The sequence below is a fragment of the Chlorocebus sabaeus genome, chromosome 19, assembly GCF_047675955.1.
Source record: "Chlorocebus sabaeus isolate Y175 chromosome 19, mChlSab1.0.hap1, whole genome shotgun sequence".
Lineage (NCBI taxonomy): Eukaryota > Metazoa > Chordata > Mammalia > Primates > Cercopithecidae > Chlorocebus > Chlorocebus sabaeus.
Window position 1 is genome coordinate 1273199 of NC_132922.1, and position 27625 is coordinate 1300823.

At 47.2% G+C, this 27625-nt stretch overlaps 1 long non-coding RNA gene across 1 annotated transcript in view; it reads left to right on the top strand.

The window, feature by feature from the left end:
- The window catches only part of LOC119627295 (uncharacterized), a 247794-nt gene extending 222997 nt beyond the window's left edge, over positions 1 to 24797 (top strand). Inside the window, exon 3 of the long non-coding RNA XR_012089594.1 lies at positions 24570 to 24797. This is a non-coding gene — a long non-coding RNA (uncharacterized lncRNA). The remainder of the gene's footprint in view (positions 1 to 24569) is intronic.
- The last annotated feature ends 2828 nt before the right edge of the window (positions 24798 to 27625 follow it).

Here is a 27625-nt window from a genome sequence, read left to right on the forward strand (position 1 = left end):
GGGGACTGTGGGTGGGCTCTGGGGGCTGCTGGAATCCTTCAGGGAGTGAGGGAAGCTGGGGAGTGGAGAGCAACCTCCAGCCAACAGTCGGCAATAAAGCACGGCCCTCAATCCTACAAAGAATGTGAATTCTTCCAGCAATCTGTGTGGACTGGGAAAGGGATTCCTCCCGAGCCGAGCCTCTGGATGAGGCCACAGCCTGGCTGACGTATGATTGCAGCTGTGTGAGATGCTGAGCTGAGGGCCCAGGTGAGCCGCCGCACTTGGACTCCTGACCCACAGAGGCTGTGAGGGATGAACGTAGAGTTGTTGTTCCAGCTGCAAGGTGGCTGTAGTTTGTTACACAACAATAGACAACAATATACCTGACAAGGCCATAGTTCTCCTCTTTTCTTGCCAGAGGAAGCCATTGTCTTTTAGGTAATAGCCAATAATTCCTCTTTACTTTTTTTTTTTTTTTTTTTTTTTTTGAGACAGTCTTGTTCTGTTGCCCAGGCTGGAGTGCAGTGGTGCGATCTTGGCTCACTGCAAGCTCTGCCTCCCAGGTTCAAGTAATTCTCCTGCCTCAGCCTCCTGAAGAGCTGGGATTACAGCACCCTCCACCACACCGAGCTGTTTTTTGTATTTTTAGTAGAGACGAGGTTTCGTCGTGTTGGCCAGGCTGGTCTTGAACTCCTGACCTCAAGTGATCCACCTGCCTCAACCTCCCAAAGTGCTGGGATTACAGGTGTGAGCCACCACACCCAGCCCCTCTTTACATTTTTCTTAGATGAATCTCTAGAATTTTAAAAATTATTTTGCGTTTTGTAAATGTTCTTGTGACTGTTTATATACATTTAATGTATTTCATAGTTTCCGTATGTTTTTCACTCAGGAGTGTGTTCTGAAGGTTTACCCGTATGGACACGTGTATCTACGTGAGATACACTCCTGTACTCACTCCTGTACTCTGGTTCATCTTCCACTACAAGTTAACTTGCTGGCTCATTCTCTGCTGTGGATACTGAGTTATTTTAAAGTTTTGTTATCACAAGGAACTAATGAAGATTCTTGTACCAACTTCTGTATACACTGGTGAGGATTTCCACAGAGGACGTATCTAGAAATAAATTGCTGAGTTGTAGGGAAAACACATCTTCAACTCCAGAATTCAGTGCCGAGGTTTCTTGGAAAGGGCTTCACTGATTTACGGGTCTGAAACCAGTGCGTGCACTTGGCTGCCGGCACTGGGAGTCATCGGCCGCTTCCTGCTGTCTATCTTCCGGGCTGCCGGTCAGACTGAAGGAGCCCACGCATCTTTTCAGATGCTGCTCAGAACTCAGCTTTTCTCTTTGTGAATCATCTGTTCACATTCTTTACCCATGTTTCTACAAAGCTACTTGTCTTTTTCTCAGCAATGTGCAAGAGTTTTTGGGTCCATTCTGGAGACTCTTCCTTTTGTACTGCTGCAGATGGAAAATATCTTCTCTTATTCTGTGGCTTATCTTTTTACTTCATTAGTCTTTTGTCAAACAGGACATCTTGATTTTGTGCGATTGCACTGATCGGTTATTAATATTTCCTTCGTGCCTTCTGTTTTGTGTGGCCCTGAGGTAGAGAGACCTCGCCTCACCCCGAGTCACACGTCTTGTACCCGCGTTTCTTGCTAAAGGCTCCTCAGTGTTGGTTTTGCCCCTGAATTCTCCAACGCACCTGAATTTTGTGCTTTGCTAGAGGTGGATCCTCCTGCTTATTTGGTCAGTCACTCTTCCAATTTCTAGAAATTTCTAAAATTTCTGCATAAAAAATTTTAGTTAAAAAAACAAACAGTCTCTTCGTTCCACTGGGCGGCAGGTGCATCAGCTGTGTTAGCTCCGTTTGCGAGGGGTGAGTGATTGACTGTTGAAGAGAAGGCCCTCAGCACTGCCCTGCACGGGGACATCAGTGAGGAGGAGAGAGAAAGGCAGGGCCCCTCATCAGGGAGACAGGCAGTGCCACAGATAAGCAAATCCCATGGGGGCCGGGAACCTGTGAGGGCTGAAATCCCAGTCCCATCACTTCTTAGACGCACTGCTGGGATGCTGGAACAAGCTTCTCTGCACATGAGGAGCTCTCACCTTCCAGGTGTGTACGGTGAAGGCCGTTCGCTAAGAGGACTGTGAGGATGTGAGGTTTTCCCCGGGGAGCCTGGTGTAGGGGGTGGTGGGGGACTACCGTGTGGACTGTTTCTGTGGCTTGTGCCCTACACCCCACATGCCTCTGCCCAGGAAGGTTGCACTCCAGGGGCGTCCTTGGGCTGTGGTGTTCCCCGCCCCATCCTACGGGCGCCTCTGAAAGCTGGGTAGTAAAGTCATTTATTGTCCCTGGAGCATTCATTTCTGGCCTGTCCATGTTTAAATAAAACTTTTATATATCAATAATTATATCCATAGATCTTAATCTAGGTAATTAAAATTCAACAAGACATTCCCAAGGATATAACACCCACAAGCTGTTTTAACGACCGCAAGCTGTTCCCCTGAAGGGACGTGTCCTCGCCCTGGGGTGCGGCATGGTGGGGAAGACCTCGGGCGGAAAAAGGCTCTTCAGTCTCTTCCAGGACGTGCACCTGGTGGCATGTTTTCATTAAGTATTTTACGAGCCTGCGTTGGATCTTTAGTAAGATGACACCGTGCATGACAGAACGCCGCAGGGCTGGGCCGCTGTGCTTGCACGCCGTGGTATGGCTGGGTGAGTTGCTGGCCTTCTCTGAGCTGCTGAAACTCTGGTAGGATGACCCCGGGCTCCGATGGACATTTATCCATTCGGATGACGCCTCCTGCAAACCTGCTCTGCAGGTGCGGGGCCAGCGGCTGCGAAGGTCACACAAGGAGGTGTGGAGGGTTGCGGCTTGATGTTCCGTGCGTTCACTCGGCTCCTTTGCTGTGGTGTTTGATGACACTGGGACGCATGGCGCTTTCCAGTTTTGGTGAACTGTGCTTCACACTGTGGCCGAAGCAGGCCAGGCTGGCCTTCACCATGGTCCATCAGTCAGCCCCCTTCTAAGGGTCTTCTGTAGGGCAGTGGGGAGGGTGGTCAAGGTTGGGGGACAGTAATGACCAGGGTAGGGCGGGTGCTGTTTTGGGGTGGGGACCAGTGAGGCACCCTCTGGCTCAGACAGCCTTGATTCTCTGATCCTCGTGTTCCTCAGCTCTAAAATGGGGGCACTGATAGGACATGCCTTATAGCTGCGTTAGGTGATGTGGTGCTGGAAAGTGGTCAGGGAGGTCAAAGAAGAAGCCAGGTCTCCAGCTCTGCGCCCAGGAGTCAGGGCTGGGGGACTTTGTCCCTCAGATGGCATCTGGTCCTGTCCCTTACTCCATGACTGGCTGTGGAAGTCCTTCAGTGTCGTCCTGTGCCAGTGCTGTGGGAGGAGCAGAGAGGCTATGGGGCAGTGGTCTGTGCTTCTTAGGGACCGAGGGATCAAAGGAAGCAGAGCTGCGCCAGGACAGGTGTGCCTCCCTTCCCGTCTGCAGTCTGACTCAGGTGTGGCTGAGACGGGAAGGTGCCTCAGACCTGCATGGGGAGCTCACCTGGACTAGAAACTGAACCTCATGAGTCAGCAGGGTTCAGGCCTCCAGCCAGAGGTGAACCTGCTGCCTGTGGTTCCCTGAGCTTCCCACAGAGCTGGGGGCTCTAAGAGGAGTTAGGAGCAGTGAGAGCTCTGGGTCAGGCCTGGAGCCTGATGCCTAACAAGTTGCGGTGGCCAGGGCCCAAGGGGCACAAAATTATTCAGCAGAGTTGAGAATTGTTGTGGTGCCCCCCTCTGCCAGCTAGTGGATTCAGAAATGGACTGGGGTGTGAGACACCGTGAGCCATGCGCGGGGCTGAGCCTCTGCCGCCGTCATCATGACGCCACTCTTAGGAGGTCTGTCCCAGATGACTGTCCCTGAGCAAAATGGAAAAGGGCTTTTTAGGGAAAAGTGAAGCAGAGAAAAACAGGAAGGGCTGGATTAGGCATAGGATCCGGAGGTCAAGACCCATCTCTCCTCCTCCCTCCCTCCCATTCCCCTCTTCACTCAACACAGTTCTACTCCGTGTCCAAAGTCGCAGCACAGGCAATGTAGGGACAGTTTCCTCTCTTTGGGTTCTTGCTCCCTCATCTGTAAAATGAAGGAACTGGATGGTGGGGTCCAAATATCTTTCACTTCTTTGGGTTTTTACTTAAACCTCGATATTATTTTACTTCTTCAACAGAACTGAGAAAAAATGAGTTTACTTCAGTATCAGTGCAATTATGTAAATCCTTTATTGAAACATCCAAGGGTCTTGAAGAATAAATAAAATGTCTATTAAAATGCCTACATCTTGGCATATAGTAGATGTTCAGTAAGTGGTAAGTTACTTTTGTTGTTGTTATTGGATAAGACATGAGTGTTGTTAGTAATGTATAGTCCTTTATAATTCGCATGAATGCTAACATTGAACAGGACCATCTAAACTGGAACCACGGCTTCCCTGAGGGGTGCCGCATGGCCCTGGTGAGCCTGAGGCACACGGCACTAAATGGGACACATTCGTGCATAGCTCTTTGCCTTGGAGGCAGATGAGCTTTGTGGGCTACCTGGGTGAGATTTTTTGCTTTTTATTCCATGGAGTCAAAAGTATTAACGTTATGAAGGGTGGAACTATGGAGGAGGGGGTAGCTTAAGCCTTTGGAATATCAATTTTGGGCACAGATTTAACTTGACTGAACAGAGCACTACTGGGGAGAGTCAGTGGGTTGGCATCAGTTGGATGGGGAGGTATTTAGGGACTTTTGGATTGAGCATTCCTGCAGTCTGTGACTGAGAAAGATGGGCTGTGGCAATCGGAGGAGGAGAGGCACCTCTGCCTTGTCACCCTGAGCTCCCGAGGAGGAGAGGCGGGATTCATTTGTGTGCTTGGTGATGGATGGGAAACCAGGGTACGTGTACCCAGATTTTAGGGGTCGCTTCCTGCAGGGGGAGACAGAACGAATGTCAGAGGGGATCTTGCTATTTCCTGCAGCTCAGGCTCAAGTTTGAATTTGAAGCTGGTATTTGTAGAGGCTTATGTTCGTGGCATGTCAGTAAAAGCATTGCACAATTCCTGCTTCCATGGCTGCTGATGATAAAATTCAGAAAGCATTGCCTGCAGGCCTTCTGTGTTCCCTTCACACCACCTCTTGGGGGATCCCGCATGGTCCAACCTGTCTCCCGTGCTGTACACAACCTCATTCTCGTGATTAGTAAAATGTCACTCCCTAAAGAACTCAATACAATGATTTTTTTGCTTTATTTACACTAAAATCAACAGATGTTCGCAAGTTAATGTCATTTATTATATAAGATTTGATGACAATACAATTAGTATTTTTAAAACTGTAATTGTAAAATTGACCTTATTAAAATTCCACTTCCTCCATAATTAAAAAAAACTAATTACTTCTAGTAATTGGACCAGAAATGACATTTTCAGTTCATTAATATTCAGCAAGTTGTTGTTGAAGATGTTCTTGGCGCCCTGCACTGTCAGGCTCTAGCATTTCGTTTCTTATTTAAAAGTCATCTGGAAATAATAGTTTGCATTTTAACAAGATGTGTATCCATGAATTGATTTTATGAATAAAGTTTTTAATTGCTAATTAATGTGTGGGGCTATTTCTCTGTAATAGTTTCCAGGCATGAATGCGGTGGGGCTGGCGAGCGGGTCCCGGCTCCCAGCCTAGATGGAGCCCACCCACTGCTGGTACTCCTTTGAAAGCGATGAGGCAAGCAGGGACACCAGGCCACGCTCCACCGCTCCTGAAAGCCTCTGCCTCATCGCTTAGCCTGGAAGGTGGAGGCACATCAAAATAACAGAGTGTGAACTAGTTTTGTAATTAACTGGGCTGGGCTGAGGAGATTTTTAAAGAATGGCAATCAAGCCATTTAGGACTGCCCCGGTGCAGTGGTTCCGTGTTCCAGATACAGACGCTGTTTGGACTGGGGGCATGGGAGGGGCATTCTCTCTAAGACGGAGCTTGCCGGAAGGGCTGCCATGATCCCATTCTCCCGTCATCCCCTGCAAAATGACTGTCTTGCCATGTCCAATATGGGCTTGTTTGCAGAGAAGCATTTTCCTCGCCAGCTCCCCTGAGTGTCATGGTGTCCACCTGGCGTGCGGAGAGGAAGCGTGAGCCCTGAATTGGCAGCTGCTTCAGAACAGGGTGGGCAGGGGGCATGGGGCCCCCCAGAAGGGGGATGCTGCTTTTTCCAGCCGTGGGGGTGCTGGACACCAAACGGGGACCCTCCCCACACGCACACAGCACACATTCTGGAGAACGCAGGAGCTGAAGGACGTGCAGAGCAGATGGAGTTGGAAAAACTCATGACAAGGAACGGGCGGGACAAGAACTGTTCTAGATCCTCACGTGAGGCAGGGACCCGGGAAAGCCGAGGCTCATCAGGAGGGAGCCCGGGCCACGTTTGCCTTTGTTGCTGCAGTGCCTGACTTCTCCAGAATGGACATGGCTCCGAATAGGGAAAAATGCATTCATGTTTAAAGGAAAGAACTTCAAAGATAAGAGGACATCCCACCTCCCTAGGTGGGGTCGAGAGTTGTCCCGGGACACTGCAGTCCCACCTGGGAGCCACAGGCTGGGGTGAGCCTGGCCCTCACCCACCTAGTGATGGTGTGATCTTGGCCGGCCGCCTGGGGCTGTGCCCGTGCACAGCTCTGCTGAGGACAATGAGGTGTGGGGTGAGAAAGTCTCTAGGGTGGCCTATCGTCCTTCCCAAGAGCCTGTGGAGAAAACTGCCTTGGGCTTCCACTGGGCCCTGCTTCAAACCTCCTTCAGGGGCCTTAGGAGCAGCTGGAGCCCTGCCTGGTGCCGCCTGCCACACCCAGTTCCTTCTGTGCCTGTCCTCTTGGCTGGGTGGGGAGGCTGCTGGGAGCCGGACCCTGAGGGGGACCAGGGGTCCTGAGTGGGGGAAACTGCTGGGAGCCGGACCCTGAGGAGGATCGGAGTCCTGAGTGGGGGAAACTGCTGGGAGCCGGACCCTGAGGAGGATCGGAGTCCTGAGTGGGGGAAACTGCTGGGAGCCGGACCCTGAGGAGGATCGGAGTCCTGAGTGGGGGAAACTGCGGGAGCCGGACCCTGAGGGGGATCAGGGGTCCTGAGTGGGGGAAACTGCTGGGAGCTGGACCCTGAGGGGACCAGGGGTCCTGAGTGGGGGAAACTGCTGGGAGCCGGACCCTGAGGGGACCAGGGGTCCTGAGTGGGGGAAACTGCGGGAGCCGGACCCTGAGGGGACCAGGGGTCCTGAGTGGGGGAAACTGCTGGGAGCCGGACCCTGAGGAGGACCAGGGGTTCTGGGTTGGGGGAGGCTGCTGGGAGCCAGACCCTGAGGGGGATCAGGGGTCCTGAGTGGGGGAAACTGCTGGGAGCCGGACCCTGAGGAGGATCGGAGTCCTGAGTGGGGGAAACTGCTGGGAGCCGGACCCTGAGGGGGATCAGGGGTCCTGAGTGGGGGAAACTGCTGGGAGCTGGACCCTGAGGGGACCAGGGGTCCTGAGTGGGGGAAACTGCTGGGAGCCGGACCCTGAGGGGACCAGGGGTCCTGAGTGGGGGAAACTGCGGGAGCCGGACCCTGAGGGGACCAGGGGTCCTGAGTGGGGGAAACTGCTGGGAGCCGGACCCTGAGGAGGACCAGGGGTTCTGGGTTGGGGGAGGCTGCTGGGAGCCAGACCCTGAGGGGGATCAGGGGTCCTGAGTGGGGGAAACTGCTGGGAGCCGGACCCTGAGGGGACCAGGGGTCCTGGGTGGCCTTGCTGTACTTCCTGGTGAGGTGCGTCCCCGGCACCCGGGCTGGGAGGTGTGGGGAGCTGGTGCCGCATCCCTGCCCCAGCCAGGTGGAAAGATTCTGCATCTGGAGCTTCTGTGCAGGGACCGGGGAGGGGCAGGCTGTGGGCTCTGCTCCGGCGAGTGGCTGGTGAGGCTCCCTCTACGCCCACCAGCCCCCACCTCCCGCCCCCAGGCCCAGCCTCCCGCTCCCTCCCTGGCGCCCCTTCCTCTCCCTGCCTGGATGTGTCCTTGGTGAGCTCACAGCCCCCATGTCCTGCCTTGATCTCGCAGGCCACTCCCCGCAGTCCTGGCGGCTCTGGGCTGAGCCCGTTCCCTTCACGGTGCTGACTCCCTGCTGGCACTGGGGGCTCTAGAGGCTCCTGAGCTCTGGGGGCTCCTGGGGACTGGGGAACCAGAGAGGTGGAGGCTGCAGGGGAGGGGGCCAGGAAGACGGGTGCCTGTGGACCCTGGGCAGGTGAATGTTCTGGGCAGGGTTTCCTCAGCCCCAGCCCTGTTCACAAGGGGCTCCTGCCCACAGCACATCCTGATGAAGGCTGTCCAGGAACTGTGCGGGTGCGGGGAGGGTGGGGGTGTCACTGTGCTGCTGGAGGTGGCCGCCTCACACTTCCCCATCACTGTGATTATCCTGGGAGCCCCAAACACCCTGGCACTTCCAGTGTCTGGTGCCCATCCTGCTGCCCAGCTCTCAGATCACCTCCACTTGGAAAGGCGCAGGCCCTTCATGGCTCCTTGGGGAGATAGCACCTTCAGGATCAGCTCCCGAGGAGGGTCAGCTGGTACTCACCTAGGGATGTGGGCATCGGGGCAGACACGTGTCCTCACTCCAGCCCGGTAGAGCCCCCGGCCCCCCTCCTGCCTCGATGGGCCTGGGAGCCCCAGGATGACTCAAGGAGGTGAGGGAGAGGCGTGTGCTGAGCACCCAGCACCTGTCAGGGGTCCCAGGTCCTCCTCACCACCTGCTGTGCGATGCCCCTTCCCACCCTTGGCCCTGAGGAAAGGGCCTGGTCAGCCTCACACCTGGACCCAGCAGGGGCCTCTCTTCCTGAACACAGAGTGGATTCTCTGGACCTCCGGGCCCAGGCTCTGAATTCACCTTGGCCAGAGCTGGGAGCCGAGGCTCCTGGGGCCCCACAGAGAACTTCCCCAGGAGGTGGGAGGGGCAGGCCCAGGACTGCTCTCCAGGAACAGCACCTACCATCACCCCAAGGCCATCATGTCCTGAGTGGGTGTCACCTTCTGGGGTGTGGGGAGAGGCAGCCAAGGCGAGTCCATGCCTGCACCTGTCCCTCCAGGACTTCCCCTGAGCAAGTCCCCAAGGGGTGCAGAAAACCCGTCCCTGGGAGTGGGGGCTCCAGAGCCTCTGCAGGCTCTGCTGGCCCCAGGGGCTCCTGATAAGAACCCGTGGGTGCAGACGTGGTGAGGAAGGTGGAGGCCGGGGGGATGCAGAGGCCCTGCTCTCTCCCATCCCCCTGGGGCCGGGGGGGGGGGGGGCAGCTGTGATTCCTGGATTCCTGGGTGGTCTCTTGGGGATGATTCCCCCACGGTGTCACCCAGCCGAGTCGACTGTTGATGTAAATCCTAGTAAATCCTAGGATGATGTTGGGGTTAAGGGATGGGAGAATGATTGGAGCAAGGTGTATAAATATTAGTGTGTTTTCTCATGTGAAGGGGGGTTTTATGTTAATTATATGATATGTGAGTTTTCCTCGTTGTACTGTGATGAATATGTGGAGGGAGTAGAGGGCTGTAATTAGTATATTGAGCCCTGTTAGTACAATAGTAATATGAGATCAAGAAAATGAAGCTGTGATTACAAAGAGTTCTTCCATTAGGTTAATGGTGGGGGGTAGGGCAAGATTGGTAAGGTTTGCTGTGAATCGTCAGAGGTGGGTCTCGGGGGCACCCTCCACCAGAGATGAGGTGGCTTCTGCGGCTGCGGCTGAGCCACTCCGGTGCTTTTGATCCTGATGATTTTCAATGATTTTCCCTCCAGTGTGGGTCCTCTGCATGAGTAGCCTGGGGAAGGCGGGTGGAACCTGGAGAAAGCCCTCTTTGTCCTGGCTCGTCCCTGCAGTGAAACCAAAAGGCCCCTGTCGATGCTGTGGGTCAGTCATCTGCTTGGCTCCTCCCTCCCTTCACAGTGGCTGCGTGTCCCCCTGGGTGGCCTTGGGACATGGACAGGCTGTGCAGATGGGAGCATGTCATGTTCCATGCATGCCCCCCACCCTATGCGCATTTTAAAATATGCACGTGTCTGTGTGTGTGTGTGTGTGTGTGTGTGTGTTGGAAATATCCATGCGCATATGTGCACATCAGCCACCACTGTGGTGGGAGACAAGCATTCGGCCTCAGGTGCATTAGAGAACCCTGAGTGCACCTGTGCCTGGTGTCAACTCCCAGCTTGGCACTGTGTGTGCCCCGAGAGCCGCTGGCTTCCTGGAGCCTTTCTGTCACGCCAGCCCCGGTAGGAGGACTTCATCCCTGACGAGCAGCTTCCCTGAGGGCCAGTGAGGGCTCGAGGGTCAGGGTTTGGGGCCCTGGAGACAGCTTCTCTGACGCCAGCAGGCACCCTGGAGGCTGTGTGTGTCACAAGTTGAGAGTCTTGCCCTTTGCACTCAGAACCTGCTGAGCACCTTAGAAGCAGGAAGATCAGCGTCTGCCTTTTAAATGCAAATCAGAAAGAAGTCGATACTTTACTCCAAGGCTGTTTGGAGGGAACCCAAGGATAACTTGATGCGTTCTTTCTTCTTAAAGTGGGGTGGACTCACAGTTAAAGTGGGGTGGACTCACAGTTAAAGTGGGGTGGACTCACAGTTAAAGTGGGGTGGACTCACAGTTAAAGTGGGGTGGACTCACAGTTAAAGTGGGGTGGACTCACAGTTAAAGTGGGGTGGACTCACAGTTAAAGTGGGGTGGACTCACAGTTAAAGTGGGGTGGACTCACAGTTAAGGAGAGATCAATGGGTGATTTGAATATGAAGTTTTGCAGAGCTGCCAGTAACAAGAAAGTTTCATCTCAATCCTTGGAAAACTCTTTTAGAATGACCCGACCTGCCTTCTGATAACCCTTGGAATCGAGGCGATGAGGCCCTTTCCTGTCCATTTCCCACGGAGTAACAACCCCCACCCGCACCCCTCCACACACATGTTCCCCCAGAAATCTCAATTAGAGTCCAAGATGGGATTAAACCTGACATAAAGAGAGTTACTGTGCTGAAGGAGAGTGCAGATGGCAAGCTCACATGCTCCCAGGAGGCAATAAAATGTCTTAATTTTACAAATTCAGTGGCAGAGATTCTAAACTGGAAGGTGCCGTTAGAAATCATTCTCAAGAGAACCCCCACCCCAATTTTAACACGAGGCATCAGTCACACCTCAAAAATCTCTCAGTCATGGAGATTAAGTTCTCAGAAGACCAAGACATGGTTGCATGGGAGACCAGAATTGTAGGTCTGGTTCTGCTCAGCACAGGGAGGGAACGGTGGACCGCCAGCCTCTCTGAGGCCCTGGACCAGATGCTGGGAGGATGGGTAGAAGTGGACTGGTCTATAGCCAGGTCCATCCCAGCGTCATGGAAAGCCATGCAGAGAGGTTCGACCACCACCCCTCTGAGACAACCCTGGACCTACTCCTGACCTAACTTGTATACACCTTTGGGTCCTGATCAGCACGCCCAAAGACCCCTGAAAACCCAAAGCTGTGGGGGTGTTTTATTCAGCTTTGGTGGCCTGAGTGGAGCCGATATTGGGCTATGGAGAGGCTGCTTCTCGCACCCCAGGGCCTTTGCATCCGCTGTGCCCTTTGAATAGAAGGCTCTTCTCCCAGCTCCTTCTCACTCCTCATCCTACCTTTGCCCTCTGGCCTGGGTGCTTACCTTTTTCTCAGAGCCACCTGACTTCCCACTGGAACATGAGCCAGAATTGTTAATCGTGTGATCACATTAATGTCTGTCTCCCTGCTGGGTCAGTACTGCATGAGGGGAGGGGCCAGGCCTACTTGATTGACCGCTGAATTCCCAGGGTACTCAGCACAGGAGCGGATGCAGGTTGGAACTCACATCATACTTGTCAAATGAATGAATAAATAAGTGAGTGAACGTTATAGGTGCAAAGGGAGGATGGATCTGTCTGGCCTTTGGGATATAATCAGGAGTTTCAGAGAGAAGATGGAAACTGAGCTGACTTGATATTTACTAGCAAGACTTGAGGTCAGGGCTTGGGAGCACTTCGGCAGATGAAGCGGACGAGGAAGTGAATGCGAGGGGCTCGCGTGTGCCAGGCTGGTGGGTCCGCAGGTAGCTTGGTGTGACGTGCATGAAGCACAGCAATGTGCATGCAGCAGGTGATCGGTAAGTGCACGTTTCTGCACTAACAAGGCAGTCAGCCTTATGTGGTTTGGAGCCAGTGCAGTGCAGAGTGGTTCAGAGTGTGGCCTCTGGAGTTAACCTCCTTCGTGGAATATCGACTCCACAGTTAGCCGGCAACGGGGAAGAAAATACCTCCTAAACCTGAGGTAGAGACAAAGCGATTGTGTCACCATTTCCCACCCCTTAGTGTAGCTGACCAAGACTGGGGGGGATATGCTGTTTTTCAGGATGGTTAGCTTCTCCACAGGTGAACAGGATTGGTTGAATTATTTCCAATTCTTTGTCCTTCCTGTACCTACCCATTCTGCTGTGTGACTTTGCAAATCTCTCTCCCTTATTAGTCAGGGTTCTTTAGAGAAATGGAACCAATAGGATGGATAAATAGGTAGGTAGGTAGGTAGGTAGGTAGGTAGGTAGGTAGGTAGGTAGATAGATAGATAGATAGACAGACAGACAGATAGATACATACATAGATAGATAGATAGATGTGGGGCTATGATTAATGTCTATCTCCCCACTGGGTCAATACCGCATGAGAGGAGGGGCCAGGTCTATAGAGAGATAGATATAGATATAGATATCGATATACATATTAGAGAAAATTTATTATGGGAATCGTCTCACAGGATTACGGAGACCACAAGCTTTTTGGAGTGCAGTAGTGAGATCTCGGCTCACTGCAACCTCTGCCTTCCAGGTTCAAGCAGTTCTCCTGCCTCAGCCTCCAGGTAGCTGGGACTACAGGCACTTGCCACCACACCCAGCTAATTTTTGTATTTTTGGTAGAGATGGGGTTTCACCATGTTGGCCAGGCTGGTCTCAAACTCCTGACCTCAGGTGATCCACCTGCCTTGGCCTCCCAAAGTGCTGGGATTACAAGTGTAAGGCACAGTGTCCTGCCCACAAACTTTTACTCTACTCAGTCTGCAAGCTGGAAACCAGGAAAGCTAGTGGTGTGATTGAGTCAGAGTCCAGAGGTCTGAGAATCTGGTGTAAATTCCAGAGTCTGAGGGCAGGAGGAGAGGGATGAGCCAGCTCGGAGAATCTGGTGTAAATTCCAGAGTCTGAGGGCAGGAGGAGAGGGATGAGCCAGCTCGGGAAGAAAAGGAGAATCTCTCTTCCTTTCCCTTTTTGTTCGGTCGGAGCCCTCACAGTTAGGTGATGGCTGCCCACACTGGTGAGGACAGAGCCTCTGTACTCAGTCTGTGGTTTCAAACGCTAGTCTCTCCCATAGATGCCCTTACAGACAAACCCAGAAATAACACCAGCTATCTGGGCACCCCTTAGCCCAGCCAAGTTGACACCTACAGTCAACCGTCACAGTGGTGGAGGGGGTTTTATTCCCACCCATGTGGGCTTGGTCACTGGACTAGCTTTGGCCAGTGGCATGGTAGTGAGCATGGCATGAGCAGTCCTGACTGGTACCTGTGAGCTGGGCTAGCTTCTTGCACTCCTGTCTTTTGTCAGGGGAAGAATATGCGTCCTCTAGTAGCTGCTGGTCAAGGAGGGTGGGAGCCATGAGGAGCAGACCTGGCCCCAGGATGAAGCTAGGGCCCAGCCCAGTCCAGCCTGGCAGAACTGGACTGCAGTGTGGCCTGCAGGGGTGTGAGTAAAAAGAAGTGTGTGTTGTGTGTGCTGCTCATTACGTAGCAGTGGCTGATAAATGCACCTAACTTCACCTCGCGCGCCGCACGGCCACCTCCCCACGTCCTGACACGCGCTGTCTTCTGCACTGTCAGCTGAATCGATGGGAAATGCTCAGGACAAGGACATGTGCGGTTCCTTTCCTCTCCCGTGCCAGGCTCCCCATTCCAGATGGGAAGTGTCGCTGCCAGAGACCAAACAGGTTTAAGGGAAGTTTGTGGGTCAATAAATTGGCCAACAAAGCCACTCACTCTGCTGGAAAAATGAGGTAAAGATGTTGAGCAGGTTTTTTAAAACTTGTTTTTATTTAATTTTTATTTTATTTTATTTCTTTGAGACAGAATCTTGCACTGCCTTCCACGCTGGAGTGCAATGGCACAATCTCGGTTCACTGCAACCTCCGCCTCCCGGGTTCAAGGGATTCTCCTGTCTCAGCCTCCTGAGTAGCTGGGATTACAGGGGCCCACCACCACACCTGGCTAATTTTTGTATGTTTAGTAGAGACAGAATTTTGCCATGTTGGCCCAGCTGGTCTTGAAGTCCTGAACTCAAGTGATCCACTAGCCTCAGCCTCCCAAAGTGCTGGGATTACAGGCGTGAGCCACCGCACCCGGCCATACTTTGAGATTTAAATTGTATCTGTTCTCCTATTCATAGACAACTGTGTTGGACCGATAACTATAAGTAAGTAAAGCAGTAAAGTAAGTAAAACAGCTACGAATGTTTGTGGGCAAGTGTTTTTGTAAATATACGTTTTCATTACTCTTGGATAAATACCTAGCAGTGGAATTGCTGGGCTAAAACATATATTAATACTTAGCTTTATAAGAAATCTGTAAACCTTTTTGCAAAGTGAGTGTGACATTTTACATCCCCATTTGTGATGTATGAGCGTACTAGTTGCACCAGATTTTTACTGATATTTCACAGTGCCAGTCTCCTTGTACCTGCTGTAGTGGGTATGTAATGGTAACTCACTGTTGTTTTAATTGCGTTTCCCTGACAAATTATTTGGAACACCCTTTCAAATGTCTGTGGCCTATTCATATAGTTTCTTGGGTGAAGTGTCTGTTAACATCTTTTGCCCATTTTTCTTTATTTGTCTTTTTTATTATTGAAAGGTATGTGTGTTTTTATCCAAATATACGTCCTTTGTCAGATATATATTTTATACATATTTTCTCCCATTCTCTGCTTGCATAATTTACTTAGCAGTATCTTTTGATGAGCAGAAATTCTTCATTTCAACAATTCCAATTTATCAATGTTTTATGGTTATTGCTTTCTAAGTGCTGTGTAAGACATCTTTATTTACTGCCAAATCATAATGAGATTCCACTATGTTTTATCTTATTGCTTTATAGTTTCATGTTATGTTTATTTGTATAATAGATCTCAAATTAATTTGTGTGTATTGTGTGAGATAAGGATGCATGCTATTTTTTTTTTCCTATTTGTCATTTTAGTTCTATCAGTTTTTACCTCGTGTGTTTTGATGCTCTGTTATTTGGCACATACAAATTAAGGATTATTATATCTCCTTGGAAAATTGAGCCCTTTATCATTATGTAATGCCCCCCTCTATCCTGATAAGTTTCCTTGCTGTAAAGTCTGCTTTGTCTGAAATTAATGTGTCCACTCTAGCTTTCTTTTGATTCGTATTAGCATGCAATATTTTTCTCCACCCATTTGCTTTTAATCTATGTCTTTACATATAAGGTGGGTTTCTTGTAGACTACATATACTTGGGTCTTATTTTTTTTTTTTCCAACTACTGTGACAGTTTCTGTCTTTTAATTGGTGTGTTTAGACCATTGATGTTTAAAGTGATTTTTAGTATAGTTGAATTAATATCTACCACATATGTTTTTGTTTTCTGTGGTTTCTTTTTTTGTGTTACTTCCACTCCATTTTTTTTTTTTTTTTTTTTTTTTTTTTTTTGCCTTCCTTGTTTGTTTTGAGACAGGGTCTCACTCTGTTACCCAGGCTGGAGTGCAGTTGTGTGATCTCAGCTCACTGAAGCCTTGACCTCCCAGGCTCAATGATCCTCCCACTTCAGCCTCCAGATTAGCTGGGACTACAGGCACATACCATTGTGCCTGGCTAAGTTTTGTATTTTTTGTAGAAACAGGGTTTTGCCCCCTTGTCTAGGCTGGTCTTGAACTCCTGAGCCCAAGTGATCCACCTGCCTTGGCCTCCAAAAGTGCTGAGATTACACGTGTATACCATCCTGCCCTGTCACCTTCTCTGGATTTAATTAAGCATTTTATCTAATTCATTTTCTCTTCTCTGTTAGCATGCCAATTATGCTATTTAACAATTTTTTAGAGTCAGCAATTTAAATTTACAAATAAGCGAAGTCCACTTTAGAATAACATCAACTATTTTACAGGTAGTGCAAAGACTTTAAAACAGTATTTTCCATTCCTTCCTCCTGTCTCTTATAACAGTGCTGTCATTCATTTCATCTATCCATAAGCTATAGTCATCAATTATATTGTTCACCAGTTACTATACATATCTGAGACTTACGGTTCTTTTAGCTGCCATTATGGCTCCCCTGCTATTATGCAGGAGCCCTCTTGATGTGGTGGTAAAGTGTGTGTGGAGGGAAGGGAGCATTATACAGGCCTATGTTTAGCTCAGTCTTTCAGTGAGCCCGAGTTAGGGTTTTAACAAGTTAGACATTAAATCAAATAAATTATGCACAAATACACTGAGAAAGACAAAGAGATGGAGACTAAGAGGGGCCAGGAACTAAGGAGCTAAGAGGAGTCGGACTCCTCTGGCCACTTTCTTCTCCCAGGTTGGTTAGGCTTTCCCCTGTCGAACTAGCTCTGGTAAAACAGCTTCTTCTGAGGGCAGGACTCATTGAGAAGAACAGAACCCTCTGGTTGCTTTTTCTCCTCCACCTGCTGGAAGCACCAGAGGTTCTTTTCTCCTGTCTTCTTTGTGGGACCCTGGTGGGGCTCCTGGAGGTAAAACTCACAGAAGTGTGGAAGTCCCCTCCCCACTAAAATTCGGCCTCTCTGGACTTTTAAACTCTCAGATGGTTTTGTTTTGAGCCTCCAACAATTTTTCAATTACAACTTAGGATTTTCTACCCCAATATCGGATCCCGTGCAGGTTTCCGCTCATGAACTGCTGCTCCTGGGAAGCTGTGATTCTCTGTATCCACCTGTCTGTCTTTCTGACTTTGGGGAAGCAGTTTGCCCTGTGACTGCAGTTCTCTAATGGCTCTAAGAAGAATTGTTGATTTTCAATTTGTTCAGCTAGTTTTCCTTCTTCTAAAAACACAAGTGATACCTTCCAAGTTGCTCACATGTCACTCCGGAAGCCAGAAATCTCACTTTTCTTTTCCATATGGATATCCGGATGTGTTAAGGCACTATTTGTTAGAGAGTTTATTTCCTCTTTGAATTGCTTTGGTGCCTTTGCCGAAAAAGTCAGTGGACCCTCTCATTGTTCATCTATTTCTGAACACTACTGTGTTGTATTGATCTATTTGTCTGTCCTTATCCTCATGTCTTCTTTATTTTAATTTTATTGTAAGCCCCAAATTCAGGATGTGTGAGTCCTCAGCATTGTTGTTTTATTTTATTTTGTTTTATTTTATTTTTGAGACAGAGTCTTGCTCTGTCCCCTAGGCTGGAGTGCAGTGGTGCGATCTCGGCTCACTTCACCGGGTTCAAGCGATTCTCCTTCCTCAGCCTCCCAAGTAGCTGGGACTACAGGCACGCACCACCACGCCCAGATAATTTATGTATTTTTAGTAGAGATGGGATTTTATCACGTTGGCCAGGCTGGTCTTGAACTCCTGACCTCAGTTGGAACACCCATCTCAGCATTTCAAAGTGTTGGGATTACAGGTGTGAGCCACTGTGCCTGGCCTATTTTTATTTTTATTAATGCTGCTGAGATTTTACTTGTGATCACATTGCATCTAGTGAATCTAGAGGTCAATTTAGGGAAACTTGATGTCTAAAAATGTTTAGTCATTTAATTTTTTAAAATGGTGTATCTTTTCATTTATTTACCTCTTTAGTTTCTCTCACCATCTTTTTTAGTTTTCTGTATAGTTGTACCTGTCTTTTGTTAAACTTCCTGCCAAGAATTGCATGTTTTTTGACACTATCATAAATAGAATTTTAAAAATGTTTGCTTTACAGTGTTTATTGGCAGTATATAGAAATACAATTTATTTTTATATATTATATCCTGAGGCCTTGATAAATTTACTTATTAATTCTAATAATTTTTTGTTGATTTCTTAGGTTTTTCTATATTGATAATCATGACATCTGTGAATTCAGATTGGTTTTCTTCATTTTGTTACTGTGTGCTCTTAACCTTTCTGGTCTTTTAAATTTCTCCTCTTGGCATTTTTGCACTTCTCTTTGCATAATGTTAACTGATTGCTCTAAATTTGCATTTTTTATGTACCCCTGTGAAAGGAAAATAAATCTTGGAGCCCCCAGATCACTAAGCTAAAGGGAAAAGTCAAGCTGGGACTGCTCAGAGCAAACCTGCCTCCCATTCTATTCAAAGTCACCCTCTGCTCACTGAGATGAATGCATGTCTCAAGGCCTCCTTTGGAGAAGCTCATCAGAAACTCAAAAGATGCGACCATGTGTCTCTTACCAACCTGGGACCTGGAAGCCCCCTCCCCACTTCCAGTTGCCGGCCTTTGCTTCCAGTTGTCCCACCTTTCTGGACTGAACCAGTGTTCATTTTACATCTATCAATTGATGTCTCATGTCTCCCTAAAGTGTATAAAACCAAGTATGGTTGAATCATCTTGGGCGCATGTCATCAGGACCTCCTGAGGCTGTATCATGGGCATGCGTTCCTAACTTAGCAAAATAAACTTCCTAAACTGAGAACAGTCTCAGATATTCGGGGTTCATACCACCATCTACTTAGAGTTGGTAAGACTTCTTGTGAAATAGAGGATCCTTATAACAGGGTAGTCCTTTGTGCTGCTGTTGTGCATTACTGCTGTATGGGTTATAAATCTCCTATATATTTTTGCTATTCTATGTCTTTCAAATAAACTAAGGAAAGAAAAAAAACTGTATGTGTATATTTATATATGTCTATCTACTGTGCAGAAAAGGGTTAACTCAGTAGGTCTGAGTTGCTCAAAGCCTGCACATTCCCAAGAAATGGCCGTATTTGGGGCTAAACCTTCACCAAGATTAACTCTGGGCCCTTGGGGCATCCTGCTTGATATGAGTGTTTTGTGTGTCTGAAGTCTTGGGCCTCACTGATTCAGTTTGATCAAACGGTTCATGTTAACAACGGGACTCACAGTGAATGCTTTTTTGGGGGTTATGCCTGAGGCCTTGGGCTATGCTTTATCAGTTTATCCTCTGGGGGAACTGGAGTCTGAGTAGTTTGAGCCTCCAACAATTTTTCAATTACAACTTAGGAAATAGAGGATCCTTATAACAGGGTAGAGTCTCAATCTTTTGGGGGGAAAAATCTTTTGGGGGGAGTCTCAATCTTTTGGGGACTCCATGCCTATGTGACTGACCATCAGTAAAATCCTGGGACGCCAGGGCTCAGGCGAGCATCTCTAATTGGCAACACTTTGCCCGCAGCATCACACATTGTTGCTGGGAGAATGAAGTGGGTGCCGTCCATGCAACTCCACTGGGCAGAGACAACTGGATGCTTGGCCTAGTCTCTCCTGACTCAGCTCTATGTACCTGTTCCTTTGTTTGTTTGAGTCTGTCTCCTTTCGCTGTAATAAACCGTAGCCGTAACCGTAACTGTTTCTGAGTCCCATGTGGTCCTCCCATGAATCATCAAGATCAAGGGTGAACTCAGGGACCCCCAAAACAGGCATTCATATATATATATATCCATTTAAAAATTCTTTTATATATATATCTACGTAATTAGCATTTCTGAAAATTTGTATTCCTTTGTTGAGATCTGTCAAAAGACTATAGATATAATTTCCTTTCAGCTTGAAAACTTTCTTAAGCAATATTCTGTAGGGGAAAAATCTACTTGCAATTTATTTTCTCAGTTGTGATTCATGTAAAAATATTTTGTTTTACCTTAACTTTTGAAGTTACTTTCTTTATGTGTGCACGTGGGTTGACATTTTTCTCTTTTAGAGATGTATTTCCATTGTCTCCTGGTCTCTTTTGATTCTGATGAGAAATCAGAAATCATGACACCATTGTTCCTCTGTATGTAACGTATTATTTCTCACTGCCTGCTTTTAAGATTTTATTTTTGCCCTTGCATTTTAATAATTTGATCTTGCTGTGCCTTGGTGTTTCATTTTAATTATCTTGTTTGTGACTCATCAAAGTTATTATATTTATAGATTCACCAAATTTGGGATTTTGGGGGCCACTTTTGCCAACATGCTTGGTGTGTTTTAAAATAATGTCCCTTGGCCGGGCGCGGTGGCTCAAGCCTGTAATCCCAGCACTTTGGGAGGCCGAGACGGGTGGATCACGAGGTCAGGAGATCGAGACCATCCTAGCTAACATGCTGAAACCCCGTCTCTACTAAAAAATACAAAAAACTAGCCAGGCGAGGTGGCGGGTACCTGTAGTCTCAGCTACTCGGGAGGCTGAGGCAGGAGAATGGCGTAAACCCAGGAGGCGGAGCTTGCAGTGAGCTGAGATCCGGCCACTGCACTCCAGCCTGGGCGACAGAGCGAGACTCTGTCTCAAGAAAAAACAAAACAAAACAAAACAAACAAAAAAAATAAAATAATGTCGCTTTTTCAGTTGTTCTGTGCAGCTTGTTAATTGTGCTATTTAGATCTTTTATTTTCTTAGCAGATTCCTTTTCTGCTTGTTCTATCAGTTACTGAGAGTGGTATCTCCGTCATTGCGGGTTCACATTTGCTTTCTTCACTTTGATACTATATTATGAGGTATAGAAACATTTTCAAACACAACTTCCTGGTGTCTTGAAAATTTTAGCATTATATAGTGGTCCTCCTTTTTCTTCTTAATAATGCCTTTAATAATAACTTTAAAATGTATTTATTTCTGATATTAATATAACTAGATTCACTATATAATTTTTATCTTTCAACTTTCCTATGCTTTTATATTTTTCTTATTACTGTTTGGTATATTTCGGATACATGTCTCTGCCTGAATTTCATGTTGAATTGTAATTCCTGATGGAGCTGGAGCCTGGTGGGAGATGGTTGATCATGCGGGTGGATTTTTTGTGAGTGGTTTAGCCCCATCCCCTCACAATAGTCCCCGTCCTCACAATAGCAAGTGACGTCTTATAAGATCTGGCTGCTTGGAAGTGTGTGGCATTTCTTTCTTTCTCTCTCGCTCTCTCTCTCTTGCTCGCTTATGCTTTTGCCATGTGATGTGCCTGCTCCTCCACTGCCTTCTGCTGTGATTGGAAGCTTCTTGAGGCCTCCCCAGAAGCAGATGCCGCCATGATTCCTGTATAACCGGCAGAACCATGAGCCAGTTAAACCTTTTTTCTTCATAAATTACCCCGTCTCAGATATTTGTGTGTGTGTTTTTTTTTTTTTTTTTTAATGGAGTCTTGCTCTGTCGCCCAGGCTGGAATGCAGTGGCGCAATCTCCGCTCACTGCTACCTCTGCCTCCCAGGCTCAAGCAATTCTCCTGCCTCAGCCTTGTGGGTAGCTGGGATTACAGGTGCCCACCACCATGCCCAGCTAATTTTTGTATTTTTAGTAGAGATGGGGTTTCACCATATTGGCCAGGCTGGTCTCGAACTTCTAACCTCAGGTGATCCATCTGCTTCAGCCTCCCAAAGTGCTGGGATTTACAGGCATAAGCCACTGCACCCAGCCCCAGATACTTCTTTATAGTAATGCAAGAATGACCTAACATACTCTTGTTAGTGAAATATAGTTGAATTTTATTGACTGTAGTCTGATTGTTTTTGTCTTTCTGATGGAGTTTTTGTGCTGCATACATTTGTGTGAGTTGGTAATAGATCTGACAGTGTAATCACTCTCATATGTTGTGTTTTTTTTCTAATCTTTCTTTAGTTGTTTTTCCTCCATTTTTACTTTATTCTGCAGTGAATTTTCCCCTTTAAAACTTTTCTCTAACAGTTAGGGCATTGTACACTATATTTCTATTATTTTGGTGATTAGTCTACAAATTTTGTCACTCGTACACTTAATTAATCAAACTATAAAATCAATCTCCTAAGCCTTCTTCATGTATTACAGAAACCTCAGAATATTCTAGTCAACTCTTTCTGACTTATTTACCTTAGTTGTCAAAAATCCAATATTTCTTTTTTTGTAACTCCATGAGATATTATTACTATAGTTTTGCAGAGGTAAGTTTATCCCACATTTCCCAATTTCTTTGCACTTCTTTCTTCTCTTCTACTTCAGACCTTCCTTCTGATAACGCTGTCCTTCTGTGTGAAATATATACTTAATTCTGTACCAATTTTAGATAGGGTATATTGGTGCACACCATGTGTATATTGGGTTTTCTGAAAAGTCTAAATTTCATCCTTGTTGAAAGATGTTATTTCCAGTGATAGACTTCTATATTAACAGTTATTTTATCTCAACACATTGTAGATCTCATTCAGCCATCTTGTTGCTTCTGTTGCTGAGGCTGATAAATCAGCATTTGGGCTCAACGTTCTTTGAAAGTAATTTCTCTTTTCTCTCCAGCTACTTTCAGATCTTCCCTTTATCTTTGATGATCTATAATTTCACTATGATGTTTCTCTGTGCAAATTTTGTTCATATCTGTTCTGTTTGGAAGTAGTTGGCCTTTTTGATATGTTTAATTGGTTTTATAGGGTTTATTTTTTTGGAAATTTACCAGCCATTATCTTTTAAAATACTGTCTCTGTCTCTTTTCATCTGCTTCTGGGAGCTCCAATTAAATGTGTGTTAAACCTTCTCACTTTGCCTTTGTGCTTCCTGACCCCTCTTAGTCTCCGTCTCTTTGTCTTAATGTCTTTTTGTATAATTTATTCTGATTTAATGTCTAACTTGTTAATTCTCCCTCCTTTCCTCATCCTCCTCCCTTTTCAGCTTTGCCTAATCAGGCATTAAATCTGTCCTGTGAATTATTAATTCCTACAGTGATGTTTTTCACTTTCAGGGGTTACATTTGCTTCTTTCAAACTCTGCTTGCTTGCTGCTCACCTTCACAATCTGTCTTTATCTCTTGGAACATGTTACTGGTCTGGGTCTTTTATTGTTTTTAATTCTCTTCATCATTTTTTCTGCCCGCTTTTGCTCACTGTCCCTTTTTCCTTGTCTACTTTGTGATTTGGTTCACCAGGAAGTGCTTACTGTTTTGAAACTTTTCCTATGAGATGTTCCATAGCCCTGGGATGGAAGTGGTTTACTCCAGAGAGAATTTGTGTTTGTCTCTGTAAAAAGAAAATGAAATTTCAGAACCTTCCAAATTCATCATGCCAAGGGGAAACGTTAAGCTCTAGAAGTGGAATCATATAACTTGGCTGTTTTTCTTCTCTGAGGTATGATCGTTGCTTCCTAGCCTGTGTGTTGAGATGTACGTCACCCCAACTACTTGTTCCTCATTCAAACTAGAGAGTAGCTGTTACCTCTAGTTTGTTACCTCTCTACACGAAAATGTTAGGCAACCCTCCAAGAGTGCAATCAACAGTAGCGAATCAGGTCGGGCGCGGTGGCTCACGCCTGTAATCCCAGCATTTTGAGAGGCCAAGTTGAGCAGATCACTTGAGGTCAGGAGTTGGAGACCAGCCTGGCCAACATGGTAAAACCCCGTCTCTACTGAAAATACAAATATTAGCTGGGTACGGTGGCATGCACCTGTAATCCCAGCTACTCAGGAGGCTGAGGCAGTAGAATTGCTTGAACCCAGGAAGTGGAGGTTGCAGTGAGCCAAGATCGTGCCATTGCACTCCAGCCTGGGGGCAAGAGCAAAGCTCTGTCTCAAAAATAAAATAAAATAAAATAAAATAAAATAAAATAAAATAAAATAAAATAAAATAAGAGTAGCCAATCAAATCTCTCCTGTTTGTATTATGGAAAATGTCGTAACTCTGTTCAGCACCTCTGCTTTTGCCTATATAACTGGTCCTTACCTTTCCCCACACGGGGAGCACTGCCCACACGGGGAGCACTACCCACATGGGGAGCACTGCCCACCATTCTTTGGTGTCCCATATCCCTGGATGGCTGTCCTCACACTTTGTGCTTGAAGAAACCTGGATCCTGAGCAGTTTGATAATTTTAGGTTGACTTGTCTTTGGGGATTTGGAGGGAAATACAGTCCAGAGTCTCTTTAACATGAAAGCTTAGTTGACATGTTGTTTGGACCATGCAGTTAGCGAGTTTGGGCTGTTAATCCACACCAGAACTGACTTTCTGTTAAGAATACTTAGAGGGAAATTTTCCCTTCCTACACATTTAGAGACAGACCTCTTCCTGCACTGTCTTGTGGGGACTGGGCATTTGTATTTCACCTATAAGGTCCTGTTAGGGAGGGAGGGTCTCATGTGATGTCCCCATCTTGGGAAGATTCTGGTTTTGCCTTCTTTCTTCTAGAAGGCCCTGACAATTAATGTTTAAGTTCACCACAAATGACCTCAAGGTAAAAACTGGGTTTCATGCTCTGCCCATCTCTTTTTTTGTTGTTGTTTTCCTTTAGTTTTTGGCTCAGAGATTACTGCTTTATTTGTTAGTTAATGGATGCACTTAATTAAAACAATTTTTATCTGATTTCTTTTTTTGTCTTCAGGAGGCAGTCCAGATATTCACATTGCCAAACTGAAATCCTGGAGCAGAGTTTCTACAACTGTGAGTCACCATCCATTAATCGGTTATGAAATTGATTGAGAGAGTTGTTACCGATATTTTAACACAGAACAGAATGAAATGGAGCAGGACAGAAAATATCATAGTTCATCAGCCATAATAAGAGTAAGTAATCTGTCATTGAACTTTGAGTTTGGCGTACCCACATGATATGGTTTGGCTGTGTGTCTCCACCCAGATCTCTCCTGAATTGTAATCCCCATGTGTTGGAGGAGGGGCCTGGTGGGAGGTGATTGAATCAGGGGGGTGGAGTTTCCCCTTGCTGTTCTTCTCCTGAGAGTGAGTGAGTTCTCAGGAGATCTGATGGTTTAAAACTGTGTGGCACTTCTCCCTGCATTCTCTCTCTTCTCCTGCCTCCATGTAAGACGTGCCTTGCTTGCCTTTCCCCTTCTACCACGATTGTACGTTTCCTGAGGCCTCCTCATCCATGCCGAACTGTGAATCAATTAAACCTCTTTTCCTTATAAATCACCCAGTCTCAGGTAGTTCTTTATAGCAGTCTGAGAATGGACTAATACACCATATATGCGTATATGTGTTGGAAATAAGAGCTTGGAGTTGCAAAGAAAACAAGCACTCTAGCAAAAGACTTTTCAGCAAGGCAAATTTACTTCTGCAGAAGGGTGTTGCTTGTGCTCTTGGCTGCTGCGAGAACACACCAAAGAAAAGAGGGAAGGGGTTTTTATCTCTAATGCAGTCCCTACCTCTGTGTCATTCCCCCCTGGGCTGGGGTTGGACTGCACAGTCTAAGCTGACCCAATTGGCTATTGTGAATTTTTTTCCCAAATAAGGAAGGGAAAGGGGGATGTGAGTTACAGGTTGGGACTGGCGGGAAGAGTTGTTTACAAAGCAGGCAACTAAGCAGGTAACTAGGGGCGAGGAGGTACAAGGAAGTTGTTCTCAGGAACAAACAACAAGGAAGTTGAACAAGTTAAACCTTTGAAGAGGAACTTTCTGCGTCTGACATATGGGTAACTGGTTTCCATGTAAATGTATTTCTCACGCCTGGTAATATTGAATTATCTCTACATGACAGCAGTGCTTCTCAAGCTTTAGTGTGGTCACCAACCGTCTGAGGATCTTGTTAAAATGCATATCCTGACTCAGCAGATCTGTCAGGGGAGGGGCCTGAGATTCTGCATTTCCATCAAGCTGTCAGTAATGCTGCCCCTGCTCTTTTGGGGGGCACAAGAAGGGGCAGGCTTCCTGAACACACTGCGATGGCATCTCCGCCTGCTGCAGAAGAACCAGGGGGTTCTTTCTGCCCACTGTGCAAATAAAGACCACGGTGTTGCTGTAAGGAAAGAGTTTAATTGAGGCGAGGCCAGCCACACCGTGTGGGAGACGAGTTATTACTCAGATTGATCTCATTGAGGCTCCTGGATTAGGGGTTTTTCAAAGGTAGTTTGGGGGAAGGAGTGGGGGTAGCTGGGAAATGGGTGCTTGCTGCTGATTGGCTGGGATGGAGATGAAATCATAGGGGGTGGGAGTAGGGGTAGCTGGCAAAAGGGTGCTTGCTGCTGATTGGCTGGATGGAGATAAAATCATGGTGATAGGAGTTGGGGTAGCTGGGAAATGGGTGCTTGCTGCTGATTGGTTGGGCTAAAATCATAGGGGTGGAGCTGAGGTAGCTGGAAAATGGGTGCTTGCTGCTGATTGGCTGGGATGGAGATGAAATCATAGGGGGTGGGAGTAGGGGTAGCTGGGAAAAGGGTGCTTGCTGCTGATTGGCTGGATGGAGATAAAATCATGGTGATAGGAGTTGGGGTAGCTGGGAAATGGGTGCTTGCTGCTGATTGGCTGGAGTGGAGATGAAATCATAGTGGGTGGGAGTTGGCCTCTAGAGCTGAGTTGCCTGTGGTTGGGGCCACAGAACTGGTTGGCAGTTCCAGGTGGAATCATGTGGGTCAGACATGCAAAAAAACCTGAAAAGACATCTCAAAAGACCCATCTTAGGTTCTACTCTACTGATGTTATCTGCGGGAGTAACTGGTGAAGTCCGATATCCTCTAGAATAATGGCTGGCAATCCTTTACATCTGTGCCTTAGCAAGACTCAGGTGCCTCTCCTTCACCTAGCCCGAGGCTCTCTCATTAACTTTACAAAGGCAAAAGCTGTTGAACTTTGGGGATGGCCTATTATCATCTAAACTATAACCTAAAGGTCTTCCAAAGTTAGCTAGGTCTAAGCCAGGGACTAATTAAGGCAGCTTGAGAGCTAGAGGCAAGAGTGGGGTGGGTGACATCAGATCTCTTTCACTGTCATAATTTTCACATTGATAAAATTTCTGCAAAGGTAGTTTCACCTCCTTCATGCAGCTGGCACAGGACTCTGGGTCATGAATACAAGTGTTTAATACCCACAAGCCTGTCCTCCACAGATCCTTACTTGCAGCTCAGATCAATGGCGCTCTTCAAGGAGTTGAGTCTAAGAAGTACTCGGGTCATCTGGACACTCTCGCAGAGGTCTGCGTGTGCAATGGATGTCCTCTCTATCCCATAATAATGAAACATGTGCACTCAGAGCCGTCCTTCTAAGCCACCTTCTGAAACAGTGGGTGCCATTTATCTTCATGCACTCAGAGTCTTCTCTGCTGAAGACCTTTTTCTCTCTACAAGATGCGCATACCAACTCAACACTGAGGGCTAATAAAAATGCCCAATAAATTCAGAATACACCTTCAAACAAGAACACCATATGCAAATGGCAAAGTAATTCCATTGTTAAATGTTATTCCTGAAACACTTGTGTGAAGCAGAGCTATTTAAATTGTAGGTCCAGTATAATTGCTGTTGTGTTTTCTGGCAGCAACAAAGGCTGTAGTCAAATGGCTATAAAATATAATAGGCAGTGCTCCCTGCCTTTGTTTTCCAATGTAAACTACTTGCATTACTATTTACATATCAATGCAAACTTCCTTTCACCAAATCATGCAAATAGAATAGCAGGGTTCAGCACCATCCAGGAATGGAACACTGG